Below are 11,565 nucleotides of genomic sequence, written 5' to 3' on the forward strand. Positions count from 1 at the left end.
CTAATTGTAGCAAATATAAGCATACATATGTGATTTATATGTTTGTTTAGTAGGAGTCAGCTTTTAAATTGCTCAATTATGACAAATTAGCGCTTTTGAAAGGCTTCAAAAATCAATAACCTATGAGTTCAATATTTCCAAGGCTAAAAAACAAAATATTTCGTCAAAAAAGAAAAAAGAAAAAACACAATGTAAAAGATTTGATCAAATAGACCATGCTGAACACCTGTGGGTGTAATTTGCAAAATATGGAAAATTTGCACTATATGAATGTTGAAATGAACCAATCACTCTTATTTCAAGTACTCTTTCAATGGACATGGGCTGGATATGAGTCACGTAGTGAATTATAGCAATATATACAAAGATTTGATCCATTTTCGAAGCATAATTTTATTTTGGAAAATCGGTTTTAGTTAATTAGATTATTTTTGCGTCTGAATCAAATCTGCACCAACATATTAAGTCATATCTATATTCAAGTTCGAATCAAATCCAATTCATTTGAATTTTGCAAAAATTTTTAATCCGTTTTCACTTTCAAAATTCTAAATCTACATGCATTTTGAATTGGGACATGATCTAGCATAATCCGGATCATATCTGATCCGTTTGCACCCTTTTGCTTAGACATGCAAATGGATTGGATGCGTGCCATATCCTGTTAGATCTGAATCCGAATCAATCTGATAAGGTAACATCGAATCCAGTTCCAAAATATATTTGGTAATACTGGAACTGATAAAAAAACAATAAAAGCTAAGTTCCTTACATGCAAAAAATCAAATTGGATTAGATTTACACCCAGATCTAATGTGGATCTAACCTAAAAACTAGTCCAAATCCAATCCACATCCGAAACAAATCCAATTTAACAAGTCAGAATCCCATCCAAACTCACATTCGGTTCTCATTGTATGGATCCAAATTCTGAAATAATGTGTTAAATTCGGTTCGGATATCGGCTTGTATCCGATCCATTTGCAGCCATAAACAAAAACACGGAACCCTGGCATTTTGCGAAAAAAAGGAAAATTTGCAAAAAATATCTATATTTTAATATATTTAGTAACACACTCTAACTTTTAAAATATTACAATACAGCCTACCTTTTGGGAACTGCTCCGTTGACTAAGCGTGTATTTATGACATTTCAAAAGTTGAGATGTTCTTATAAATAGAAAAAAAAGTTAGACGTATTTTAGTAATTTTTCAAAAGAGAAAAGATAAAATCATCGTAAACTCTAAAAGGCGCGTTCTCTCTCGTTCTTCTGTTACAGGCCATCTTTGGAATCCTTGATGTCTTCTTTCTCACGAGCGTTTGTTTTGTTCCTGCCGGACAGCGGAGCCGTTTCTCCCTCTTCGCTGCGATACCACAATGACCCATATCCTCAAAACTCCATCAATCCATGATTTTGTTAACTTTTCTGTGAATTTGATTGTGTTTTTGTGTTTAAAATCGTGATTTTGGTCATACCCATTGTGTTTAAAATCGTCGATGCCCCCCTTTTTTTTGCCTCTAAGGGCTTCCGGGAATTGTTAATGGGTGCGGGAGCCGATTTGATGAATTGGGTCATTCGGTTTTTTGCTCGTGGTATCGTTCTTCTGATCTGCTTGTAAATTTGGGTCTTTAGGTTTTTTCTGGGGCTTGATTTATTCGTGGTTGGTTGGTGATTGGTTTGGATTGATTTGCTTCGTTTGATCGATGGTTTCATGATTGTTGTTGGTGTTCTATCTTGCAGGGATGCCAAGGCGCTTCAGGAGAAGGCCGCAAAGAAAGCTGCTTCAGCGGTGGACGCTGGAGGCAATAAGAGCAGCAACAAGAAATAGCCCTCGTGATGAGGTTCGTTTGGTTATCAGGGGTTAGGTTTTGTCCGTTTTTTATCCTTTCTTTGTGACGTCGCTACCTCCTGTCGATCGTATTCGTCCTGTTGGACCTATGATGATGTAAAACCATTATAGAATTCTGATGCCGATAAAGAAAGAAGCACTATCTATTTTGTCTGTATTGCCCTTTTCTTTGATCTATTTGTGAATGCCAAGATGCCCTTTTCTCTTGATTTCTCCCCCTTCATTTTCTGGTTTTAGGCTTGCTTACTGGATTTCCTTTTTTCCTTTTTCTGATTGATTGGTTTTGTGGTTGTTGGGAATGGTGTACTTATTTCTCGCTTCTATTTCTTTTTAGATCTTTTGTGGCATTTCATGCAGAACGGGGGATTTTTATGTGCCTCCGTATGATCATATTGATTTGGATAAGTTGGTAGTGATATTCGGAAATTATGGTAATATGTAATGCATATGATGTTTAACGTGCATAGATTTTCAACCGGACTCCTCATATTTGTGTGTGGATTCGTCTAATTGTCTTATTGTTTTCATTTCTTCTTTCATCCAATTCTTCTTAAGGTGGTCCTTTAAAGCACCAGCTTATGCTGTATTTTAAATCTTGTGTCTATATGAATCGAGATTTCGTGGCCAATCTTCTATTGAACCTATCTTATCGTGTAGATGGCCGGATACCAGAAGTGAATGAGCGTCAAGGATTGTAGGTATTCCTCTGAACCTATTTCTCTTTGAGTGCCTATGATTTTCCTCATCTTCTAGAATCCATATGAGGGAGAACTGATGAGTTCAATTGTCAATATCATCACGCCATATGGTTACCTCTTTGTGTTATAATTGTTATGTCTGATACTCATAAGAAAATCTTTTGTCTTTATATTCAAGGTACTGCAACCAAACACCACTTTAGGTTTCATTCAAGGATGGTCCACAGGTTTAATTTGGCTGAATCAGCCCTTCTTTCTTTTGTTTTCTTCTTCACTCCATCCCTTGGGTATGTTCATGTTGGTTGACTGTTTGAGACTTGTCTATTATTCTTCAGTATTGAAGTCATAGTCCTCATCCAAAGCATTGATTGTATGTCTCTTTGCTCAAAATGCCATTCCATGCACAAAATAAGACTTCCTTTCTTTGCTTAACCATTTGTTGAAACTATATTTCATAATATCAATTGAAACTGCACGCTAAGCTGTGTCTGAAAGATAATCGTGTTCGCACTATGCTGGACAAGAGAAGCCTTTGGTGGGACATCATTAACATGAAAAGAAACATAGTGAATGAGTGTTGTTGCTACTAAGTTGCCTACTGATATTATATCAATTATTTGGAAAATAAGGGGATGTTAGGTACTTTATATTGAACATAGGTCTTTGTGTATAAGCAAGAACAAACCAAAACTAGTTAAATAGATGGGATGATTCTAGCGCTTTGCAAATAGGAAATTGTTCTTAGGGACAAGTAAATGAAGTTATCATTGTTCTCAAAACAGTAACTTCAAATTGTCCACTGTTATCAAGCTTGGTTTCTAGAACTTGGGCTCTTTAAAAAAATGTAATCCTTATCTTCTGCATCATATTTTCTGTGAATGAAGTATTTGTTCTGATTCCATTGAAAATTCAGTCCAACACCTGTCTCTCTGTCCACACACAGGCATAAAACTATTGAGCTAGAAGGTCAATCTGTAGCAGCATAATCTTACCACATAAATGTATTCTGCATTGTTTGTTTGCTAGGGGCCATAGATTGTGTTTTTCTGACATAAAAGTATGTCTTAGAGTTGAAATTTCAGTACATTTTGAGCAGTTGATTTTTGGATCCCTTGAAAAGCCTGCTTACACATCACAAAGATATGATCCAAAACTAGTTTTCTGCTAAACAATCATGCATGTCACATTTATAGTGTCTGATCTACAAAAATAATTAAAAGTGTGAGAAAATGGCGATTTCTACTCCGTAGTTCTGTGATATACAACCCTTAGGTGCACAACTACCAGCGGACTCACGCTAGCCGTCCATTGCGGCCTTGATGGACAACGGCCAGCGCAAAAAAAGTTAGCGGTGGTTTTTGACCGCCGCTAAAGGTCCCAATGGAAAATGGGATCTTTAGCGGCGGTCAAAATCTGTCACTAAAGGTCCCAGTTTCCCTGAGATCTTTAGTGACATGTTTTTGACTGCCACTGAAGGTCCCATTTTTCGCTGGGACCTTTAGCGGCGGTCAAAAACCACCACTAAAGCCTAAAAAAGGATTAACGCTGTTTTCAGCGTTTTTCGCTGGCCGTCCATCAAGGCCATGATGGATGGCTAATATGAGTTGGCTGGTAGTTGCGCGCACCTAAGGGTTATATATATATATATATATATATATATATATATATATATAGGGAAGGGAGGCCATCCAATCAAACTAAGGTACAAACTTTCCAAACCACTTAAAAATTATTTAAAAGCATTTTTTGGCAAATCCAACCACACATGTAATCTTCATGATAAAAAACCTAAGAATTGACTCTTATTGTGATCTTTTTTGATGCATAGATTGAATTTTTATGATCTAGAAAACCTAAAAAATTTCAAATGTTTGATTTTTAGCACATTATTAAATTCTGCGTATACATCGAAAAAATTTGCTACAAGAGCCGGTTCTTAGGTTTTTGACCATAGAGATCGCATCCTAACAGTCATATTTGCCAAAAACACTTCTAATCAATTTTCGAAAGTGGTTTGGATGGTTCGTACCTTCTTTTGGCTGGACAGTGCCCCTTCCCTGTGTGTGTGTGTGTCCAACACAATTTCCTTTTTGGGGTGCAAGTTTTGTGCCAAATATTGTCTCTAAGGGCACTTCTGGCATTCAGATTGTTCATAGTAATATGTTGTCTTTGCTTATTTTCCTTATGGGGGAGTATATGCTCGCAAACATGCTGTAAACTTGAGCAAAGTGCATTTTTGTCACCGAATTGTGCCATGTTTAAGAACGACTGGTTTTGTGAAATACCTTTTTGTACTACAATCATCATTAGGATTAAGAGCAGGCTCTTATAGTTTTTATGTTTGCCAGTACGGTATCCCTACTTATTTTAAGACGCTTAGCGTCGAGAAAGAAGGTAGTTATCATCTTTTCATTTCCTTTCTCCTTTACTTTATCTCTTCGTGTACCAAGGTGATGGAACGGCAACGCTCATACCCTTTAGGTATCATGATTGGACATTCTATTTGTGCTTTTAATAGACATGTCGAGCCAAGGTTTCTTTTTTCATTTACTGGAAGCAAATCTAAAATATAAACTTGTGTCCTTCTCTAGTGTTGACTAAAGTCTCATAGTTCTATTCTTTTATTTAATTTCACATCCCTATGGTAGTTCCATTAGTAAGGCTCTGGGTACTCAAGTACACGCTGGCTGAGCAAAGTCGAAATGCATCAATTTGTTTTTTTGAAAGTCTAGCTGGGGTTAGGCAGACCCCTATACAACTATACCATTGGGTTTTGAACCTGCAAAAGGTGATGCCCACTAGCTGCTCCTACCAGACAAGCTGATAAATTCATCAATTTTTTGGTAAAGCCATAAATTGCTACTTTATCGATGTCATAGTTGTCTAAGAACTTTTTGTTTTCTGTGCATCTCTAGTTGTTTCTTTATCCTGCCATACCTCATACAGTTTTTGGCGCTTCCCGCTTCCGGCGTCATAATTGTTTTGTTATTCCTAGGAAGCGGGAAGCGGGAAGCGGGAAGCGGGAAGCGGGAAGCGGGAAGCGGGAAGCGGGAAGCGGGAAGCGGGAAGCGGGAAGCGGGAAGCGGGAAGCGGGAAGCGGGAAGCGGGAAGCGGGAAGCGGGAAGCGGGAAGCGGGAAGCGGGAAGCGGGAAGCGGGAAGCGGGAAGCGGGAAGCGGGAAGCGGGAAGCGGGAAGCGGGAAGCGGGAAGCGGGAAGCGGGAAGCGGGAAGCGGGAAGCGGGACACTTTCAAAATTTTAGGAAGCGGAAAGCGTGGGACCATTTAGGAGCGAATCGGGAATCGTCTCGGAAGCGAACTGGAAGCTACCTAGGAAGCGAGGGGGAAGCGAAAAAAAAATAAAAATAAAAAATACAAAAAAATTGGGGGAAGCGCGATGGGAAGCGCACTTCCCATTAAAGGGAAGCTCGTTTCCCATTTAAAAGTGGCCCTCTCCGCGCGTTTCAGAAGCGCGACATTTCGCGCTTCCCCACTTACCTAGGTGCTTCCGGTAACTCTCGTCTTCCCCCCCTTAGCATGGCTAGATATTGTACAAGATCAACTTGTTTGTTCATAATGCCAGCCCTTTTCTTTTATTTTCATCTTTGTTTTTTTTCTTTTTTGGGGATGAAAGGGTTGAATTATGTTATTATTTTGACACAATTTCCCTGTCTTCATAATTTACCAACAAAGGAAGTGTTGCAAAGTTGGAACTGAGTTTTTAGGTACCAAGTTGGGGAGCATGTGTGCCATTGATTAGTTGCATTAATTGGATTAGTGTTGCTCTTATGGGGTTCTTTATGATTGCAGTGCGTGCTGCTTGTACTAGTTATACTCTCATGGATTATGCTTTATGACATGCATTCGTTCTCAAAATGTTGAAAGGCTTTATCATGTTTTCTATTTGTGCTGGTGACAATGCAAGAAAGAGTGAATTAACTAACCAATGAAGCAACAGGTTTACGTGAGCATGGTTTGTTTCCTACTGCTGATTTCATACCATTGATAGTATGAAAGTAGGTTTGGTGATGTTTAGAATCTCAACTTGCACTTCAGAATTCCAACTAATAAGGGTGCGTGCAACCCTCGGCATGCTCCCATCTGCAGTCTTCCACTGCCTCATGGAGCATGGATATTGAACCACCCATCTTGTGAAGTTGGATTAACAGTGGAACTAAATGGCCCATTCTTTGATGTGCATACTTCTTTTGGTTGGTTCTTTGAGAGCGAGAGAGTTCATGATAACCGAAGTAGTTGGAAGCATTTATGATTGAGATTGATTCCAGCTCTTTCATCCTGCATTTTGCTTTTTCTGTGGAATGTTTCTGGCATTCTCACGCTTCTTTTTTAAGTACCAAAGTGAAGGATCCATATGACATTGGTACCGGTTCATTTGGCAGCCTGTGTTATAATATTAGGAAGTTACATTTCCCTTCATATTTTACTTGTCAAATTGGAAATCAAAAGTAAGTTTTTCCTTGTCTGGGGCATTTGTCCTCAGATACTTTGATTAATATCTCTGTTACAAATTCTCTTTGTTTTGTCAATTGAACTTTTCCTCGAGAGGCTTGCTTTATTCCCAAAGTTTTAAAATCATTTATGACATAATCTATTAGTGACAAAGCATTCTGTTTGTCTGTGATTTGATAGGTAGATAATTCTATTTGCGTATTTAGGGTCAAGGGGTGCACTTCTCTTAATCACAAATCATTTGGTTCAGTAACAATTGGGGAGGTGAATCTATTCTTGGTATCGATAATCTTTTGCTTCCATGGCTTAGAAGCGAGAAAAGTTTACCCATCTACATTTAAATGCATATTCAGTCCAAGGGTGTGTGTAGTTGGGGCAGTTGTGTAAAAGTCATTATGTACTGAACTTGTTTGCGCTCTTATATGTGCTAAACAAGCTGCCATTGATCAAATCAAGATGGCTATTTCCCTGATATCTATTGGATGATTGTTTGCTTGTTAGTTTTAACATCCTTTGATGCAAGTTTGCTGAGAAATTTCAGAAATATTCGATGGCGTTTGATAGTGCTGCTTTTAGCATTAATGGGGCCTTACACACCCTACCAAACAGAGAAGAAAAACCTTCCCGCTTTTTGCATTGGGGGAAGTGTTTTTACTCATTTTTTGAGGGGAGGGGTAGTTAGTGACTTTTTTTTTGAAAGGCAACACGCCTGTTAGGCAGACCCTACCAGTTACTATTCAACATACCATTGGGGTTTGAACCTGCAACGTCCCACCACATGAATACGTGCACTGACAGCTCCTACCAACCACGCGGAGTCTCCATTGGTAGCTAGTGACTTTTTCTCCTAGAGATGGCTTTATCCTGCAAACACCCCCTGAGCAAATGGTTGAAATGAACATATAGAGTAGAAGAACCAGACTTCTGAATTAAGTGGTCTTTGTTGAAACCAATGTTACAAGGTCAGAACATGGGGATTGTTTAGCAATGTAAAAGGTTGAGAGTAAGGGGACGTTCAGTTCGTTCCCCCGGAATCGATTTCTTAGGGGAACTTGAGAAAGCTATTCTAAAGCCTGAAATCTCATGTTCAACCCAACATGAGACTTTAGGCAGCCTGTGATTATTTTAAATCACTGCAACCCGTGAGATTTGAAATCTCACTGGTTGCCCAATCATTCTGATTCCAAATCCCGTATAGTTGAGACCCCTGAATGTATGTAACGGAAACAAAAATGATTTAAACACTCTCCTTCTTTACCTTTATGTTATAGAGAATTGCTGGATGTTTTAGCAATGCTGTTATGATCTTATCGGCCTGCTTCACCCCTGAATTGGCCATTTTTTAATAAATGTATAAAAATTTAAAATTATTTTTAACAATATTTTAATGGTTTTAACATGTGATTGATATGTAATATTTTTTAATTATTTTTTTTGGCCGATCCAGAATCGATTCACTTGAATATCGGTGTCCACTGATTCACCTGAATTGTTGGCCAAACTGACAACATTGTGTTCGAGACTGCTTGGTTACCATTACCGCTTAGATCTCCAAATCAGTTGCTTGGTGACCATACTGCTGTCATAACGTAGAACGTTACATAAGATGAGCATTTTTTGAACCCTAACATGAAATCGAACTTTGCTGGTTCTATGCAATTTGTACAAAAGGTTGACTTCTTCTCCCTAACATGAAATCTAACTTTGCTGATGCTGACAATACAATTTCCATCTGGTTTGGGTACAAATGGTGCAAGTCTAATACTTTGCTCGCCCAAGCCTCAATCCATTTTATGAGTACGGTCTAGATTTTAGACCTGACCCAAACTCGCTAATTATATGATCGAGTCAGGTTGGGTCTGAGCTGTTCAGTACATCGGTTTAGATTGTGTATACCCAGCTCAGTTACTCCTCTACTGGTATAGTCGTCGTTATCCTAGGCTTGTAATATATGAGCCAAGGTGGCATGAAGAGCTCTTTTTGAGACTGCAGTGGATGATATCAGTCAAACTTTTAATGCGTCCACCTTTTGAGATGTGCAACGCTCAACTAGGTAGGGCTGGTTCAGGGGTGGGGGTTGTAGCCTCAGTGTTTTAAGCCACCGGCATGACAACTATAGGTATGGCAAGCTGAGTCAGTGCAACCAGGTCTTTGTGCCAGGTGCGTTTTTCAAGCTGATTCAACGGGCGTTTTTGATGCCCTGGACAAATGCTGCCCAGGTGTGCTGATCAGCTCTTGTCCGGGATGCAAAACTATGTTCCTCCAGGTATCAGAAAAAACAAGAAGCAAACTGCTCCACTGGGACTATTTAACGTCTTTAAAAAAAATTCAACCTTTTTAAATTTTGAGAAAAATTTAAAACTTTTATTCGTTACAAATTTTCGTATGATTTCCAAAAGCAATATGTCAACTAGTTCATCTATGATTTCATTCCAACCATTTCAAATACTGGATGACACACTTGAGCGCAAGCGCGAGTGTATATTAACTTCTCAGTATAAGATCCAATAAAAAATTATCTATAAACACAACTCGATCGTGGTTATTACTGTAAGGATTCTCACACGTAGAAAAATGCGGAAGATAATTTATTTGAGATTTAAGATAATTGATGAGTTACGTAAAGATTTACATTTAAAAATCATAGGCGCAACCATTGCATAAATGAAAAGATAAAATTCATAAATATTCTCATTCCAAAATATTACAAGTATTTAAACATGAAGATCCAGAAATAACAAGGTTAAATCGTTACAAGTTTATAACCATCAAAATTGTTTCTATATTTTAGGGATCATAGTAGGTAAGAGTAGAGTCTTCAACCACTCCACAACCTGCACTTTGCTTCAATCTTTCAGGCGGTTATCTTTAATATTGTAGGGCACTTGTCCATAGAAAATCCAAAACTAAACTTGAAGAATACATATCAAGTTTATAGTGGCACAATCATCATTTATAAAAAATGAGGGTCAAGAGAATCCACATCCAAACATTCACATAATATTCAATTATATTTATAATCATTCATTCCATAACATTCATAAGTTGCATCCATAATATTCAAAATCACATTCATTCTCATTCATGACATTAAACATTGCATTCATTCATATCCATGGCAAATATTCACATAAATGAATGATAATATGCAATTCATATAGATTTTTATAAACATAATAGGACAAATTTCATTTGTCCGTGTCCAGTGTAAACTACACACATGCTTTACAAATAATTCAGGACATCAGAGTCCCTCACAAACATAGCATATGCTTCTAAAAGAATGCATATGACCAATAAGTCAAAATCTCATTCAACTATCTCAACGTACTTGATACGCACATGCTTTCAAGTGCAATAAAACATAACAACCTATAAAAATATAATTTTTCATATTCTTTTTCTTTAAAAGAACATATTCACGTCCAACTCATGACTATGATATGTATTCTTTCAATTATCAAATTCTCATGTCCATTCTCATAACATTAACATACTTTTGCATTAAGATATATAAGAAGCATTCCCTAATAAGAACCTCACGTGCATCAAACAAGTTTGTGACTTTATAACGTCCCTAAAAAATTCAACCTTTTAAAAACTTTCTCAAACCCAAATTTTTGAGAAAAATTTAAAACTTTTTTTTATTCGTTATAAAGTTTCGTATGATTCCTGAAAGTAATATGTCAACGAGTTCATCTATGACCACATTCCAACCATTCCAAATACAAAACGGTCCACCTAAGCGCAAGCACGAATGTATATTAGCCTCAAAGTATCAGATTCAGTACAAAACCATCTATAAACATAACTCGATTGAGGTTATTACTTTAAGGATCTTCTCATGTAGAAAAATGTGAAAGACAATTTATTTAAGGTTTAAGACAATGGAAGAGTTACGTAAAGATTTAAAATTTTCAAACCGTAAGCATAACAATTACATAAGTGAAAGGATAAAATTCAAAAATATTCTTATTCAAAAATATTAAAATTCTTCAAACGTAAAGATTCAAATACAAAAGGGTTAAATTGTCACAAGTTTATAACTATAAAAGTTGTTTGGGTCCTCCAATGATCGTAATAGGTAAGATTAGAGCTTTCAACCATGCAACAACCCGCACTTCGCTTTAATCCTCTATGAAGTTATCAGGCATCAACCACTTGCCCGTAGAAAACCTAAAACTAAACTTGGAGAATACAAATCAAGTTTGTAATGTTACAATTAAAGTGTGATTCCCATCATTTTAATAAATGGGAGTCAAGAAAATACGCATCCAAACATGCACTTTCAATCACATTTATCATCATTAATTTCAAAGCATAATATTTGCGTAAGTTGTATGCATAAAACTCAAATTCACATTCAATCTTACTCATGGCATTTAACATTACATACATTCATATCCATGATATGTGTTTGCATAAATGATTGCATGCTTCAAGGTGAAATAAAACATAACAGTTCATGAAAATGTAAACTTTCACTTTTTTTATCTTCAAAAGAACATACTCAATGACTATGATATGCATTATCAAAATTATTAATCCTC

General features: G+C 37.1%; 1 long non-coding RNA gene across 1 annotated transcript; it reads left to right on the top strand.

The window, feature by feature from the left end:
- The first annotated feature begins 2,511 nt into the window (after positions 1 to 2,511).
- Positions 2,512 to 2,939, top strand: LOC149843052 (uncharacterized). The gene is made up of 2 exons (XR_016431108.1): positions 2,512 to 2,549; positions 2,728 to 2,939. It is a non-coding gene; the product is annotated as an uncharacterized LOC149843052 (long non-coding RNA).
- Positions 2,940 to 11,565: the final 8,626 nt, after the last annotated feature.

The sequence above is a fragment of the Nuphar pumila genome, chromosome 3, assembly GCF_984573655.1.
Source record: "Nuphar pumila chromosome 3, dmNupPumi1.hap1.1, whole genome shotgun sequence".
Lineage (NCBI taxonomy): Eukaryota > Viridiplantae > Streptophyta > Magnoliopsida > Nymphaeales > Nymphaeaceae > Nuphar > Nuphar pumila.